The 3,762-nt window shown below is 36.2% G+C and overlaps 1 pseudogene; it reads right to left on the bottom strand.

Annotated features, from left to right (window-relative positions):
- Positions 1–472: 472 nt before the first annotated feature.
- On the bottom strand, positions 473–2,214 carry LOC117621625 (annotated as a pseudogene).
- Positions 2,215–3,762: the final 1,548 nt, after the last annotated feature.

Genomic DNA, 3,762 nt, shown 5'->3' with positions numbered 1-3,762 from the left:
GCCCTTTCTCGGCTTGCCTCGCATCCTTTAGATCATTCTTAAATTCTATTAGAAAACTCCCACGAAGCTGGTCCATGTTTCTCAAATCACTTAACTCGAATAATGCTTCTTTATTGTTATCAACGTCATCATCGCCATGGATGTGTACTTCATCTAGCGTTCGTAGACTTGTTAACCTTGCAATCCCCTTGGGCAACTTTAGATCATTACAATCCATAACATGAAGATGCTGCAAGTTAATCAGCTTTCCCATGGCTTCAGGTAATCTTTCAAGATTATTGCACCCAAAGAGTCTCAAGGTTTGCAAATTGATTAAATTACACATGGTGTCTGGCAATTTCATCAAATCATGATTATAAGACAAATCAAGATACCTCAAATGTGCCAATTCTCCAACCTCATTTGGAACTTCTTTCAAGGAGTTATGACTCAAATTCAACATTCTAAGGCATTTTACTTGTGAAATTAACTCTCAACCAAAACTAGTAATCTTCGAATCAAAAGTTGCTAGAGGCCATAAATTCTTGCAGTTGCACAAGGAACTTGGAATTAGTGGACCGTTGGGTGCAAATATTAATGTCAAATGACGAACCTTCTTATATCCATCAAACTCCACTATTCTCTTATTGTTACCACCCTCAGCCTCCAAAACTAAGCATTCATTCTTAGTTAGAAATTGTAGAAAGTCATGCACAACATCATGCATCTTGCACCCCGTTATATTACCAAGATTATCTTTCTCAAATTCTTGAAAGAAAGAGCGCATTACTAAGTTATCAAAGTACATTTCGCCTACCGCTTCTTTTTCTTTGTTTCCAATTGAATTAAGATAATTTTGTGACATCCACAACTCAATCAACTCATCTTTGACAATGTTATAATCTTTTGGGAAAATAACACAATGCAAAAGACAACGTTTGATTGCCGGGGCCAAATCATAATAACTTAGTAACAGTGGTTGGAAAACTTGTTCCTCAACCTCGTCTACCTCCCATATCTTACTATTCAAAACGTTTTCCCATTCTTTCCTCGTTTTCTTGCAGCGCATGAGACCACCTAATGCCTTTGCAGCAAGGGGCAGACCCTTACACTTTTTGACAATTTGTTTACCAATAGATTCTAACCCATTAGGCTCATTTTTTTCTCTATCAGACAGTGCAATGTGATAGAACAATGCCCAACAATTGTCTTCACTCAACACCTCCAAATTTACCATATCAGTGAATGCTCCCACCATCCTTGCAACTTCCTCTTTTCGTGTGGTCACCAATATTCTACTACCAGCAGCCCCATTTTGTAAAGGGAGCTTTAATTGTCCCCACTTTAAATAGTCTTGGTTCCACACATCATCTAGGACAAGAAGGAAGTTCTTGCCCTTAACGGACTCATGTATAATGGACTTTAGAGTGTGCAACTCATTTGAAGTTGGGGCTCTTTTTTCAGACCCTCAATGATGGTTTTGGCAATTTTGATCTCATCAAAAGGATCTGAGACACAAACCCATATTCTAGTGTGGAAATGAGCTTGAACCTTTTCATCATTATAGGCAAGTTGGGCAAGAGTTGTCTTGCCAATCCCTCCCATCCCTATAATAGGGATGACAAGGCAGGTCGTCCCTCCTTGACCACTACCACTCAACAACTTTTCTACTACTTTGTCCTTTTCATCGACTCGACCAAATGTCTTATCAACGAAAGAAGAACTTTTTTGTCGTTCAATTTGTTCAATTTCTCTTTTCGTGTATTGAAAGTTATAGTTTTGCCTTTCACTAACAATCAGAGTTAATCTTTCATTTAGTTCTTTTATCTTCACAGCAATGTCACGACGAAGAGTTACTTGACTGACTTGGCCAAAACAAAACCAAGGGGCAGGAATGCAGAAACATACCTTCTTGGTAGTACTAGTACTACTAGCATTACCAGCTTCTTCTTGTTGCTGAATTTGTTGTTTTAGGATTTCAGTACTCCACTCGTCCAACAGGTCGTCCATCTCGTAGGATACATCCTTCAACCTTTCCAGCCATTGTCTCACGTCCACCTCCTTCACCTGCCTCTCCTCTGCATTATTGAGCACAACTTCAATAGTTTTGAAATTGCTGGTGAGTTTTGCCACTTCTTTCTCAACACCCACAACTAGTCTGACCTCTTGTTGTACTTGTTTTTGGATGATTGAGGCTAATTGTTCTATGAGCACAGAAATGAGTGCTTCAGCCATTTGTTTGCTCTAGAATTGGATTTCTAGTGCAAGAAAAAGGAAAAGGAAAAGGGAAAGAAAGAAATCTTTTAATGCAAATGATAACAAGGTATGTGGTGTTGGGAATTGTCGTAGGCATTCTCATTTCTCCCCAGCTAGTTTTATAATGCTGAGGCTGAAGAATGCTTGTAAGGCAATTCAGGCACCACGACAACAACAAACACACACTTGCCAATCAACAAGAACAGAATTTATCCCTTCCCTAACTTGTTTTGTTTTATTTTCTTTTCATTCCTTACTTTTTCTTTCCCCTACCTTGTTCCCTTATTCTTTCTTCTTTGCCTGGTCGATTCTTTCTTCTTTGCCTGGTCGAAGCATCCTCCAAACAAAAAAATAAATAAAGGGCTGAAATCAACAAGTGGTTAAGAACTACTTTGATACTCTGCTATTAACCATTTTTGTGAATTTTACTTTGCATACCTTAAAATTCACCCATATGGTTAAGAACTTCTTTGACACATGTACAGCTCAACTTCCATCAAGTATAAATGTGTTCTCCCTAGCATTTTCCTTTACGGTATTCAATTTCATTATATAGGGACAAGAAGGAGAATTCCAGTTGTAACAAAAAGATTAAACTTTCCTAATGGAGACGCTAAAGATTAAACTTTTCCAGTCGCCCAGTGTGACTAGAAAGCATTCCTCTTACAATTTAATGAAAACAAAATCGTGATAATAATTGATTTGAAGTCATCAGTAGTTTTCTCATAAAGAGCCCAAATAATTGTAAAATCAAGCAACAATCAAAAACAAAATAGTGGTAAGAATCGCAATGCTGTGGGTTATGAAATCGTATAAAATGTGTACAAAGTTGTGAAAATATGTAGCAAATTTAAGTTACAAAATCAAGACTAATAACATGTTTTATATGTTGCTTGTCATGTTTATTAAAATATGATCAATATTTTAATAAACCAAGCAACAATCAAAATATCAGCAGTTTTGTCTTTACATATATGCTATTTGTGAGGGAAGGGGATTTTTCTGCCTTGATGTCTATTGAAAGTGGATCTATCTCTTGCTGGCTCTATTGTAGAAGTGGTTTATGTTCTTTTTTGTCTTCTGCAGGGGTTTTAACTCTGTTGGTACAAATTCAGAAAATGGCAGGTGTCAGCGTAGATAAATGAAAAAATTTGAGTGAAGGCAATAACTACCATCACATAATTAAGTTAAAAAATCAACAGGACAAACAACAGTGTAGATACATCAAGCATTCTATTAATCTGATGGACAAAGGTATAAGCTCAGTTTATTTAATCAATTGATGACAAATTTAGAACTATGACAATTTATTAAATAGGTATAAGAGAATTAGACAAAACACCCAAGCTCTAATAGAATCATATTAAGGGGTGTTGATTCTGTTGCTACAAATTTGAAAAATGGTAGGTGTTAGTGTGGACAAATGGGAAAATTTTAACAAAGACAATGGCTATTATTATAGAATTAAGGCAAAATATATATATATATATATATATATATATTCAACTGCATAAACCACAATTTAAA

The sequence above is a fragment of the Prunus dulcis genome, chromosome 3 (genome assembly GCF_902201215.1).
Source record: "Prunus dulcis chromosome 3, ALMONDv2, whole genome shotgun sequence".
In the NCBI taxonomy this organism is placed as follows: domain Eukaryota; kingdom Viridiplantae; phylum Streptophyta; class Magnoliopsida; order Rosales; family Rosaceae; genus Prunus; species Prunus dulcis.
Note: the sequence above shows the minus strand (reverse complement) of the source record. Positions and strands in the feature narration are given on the sequence as shown.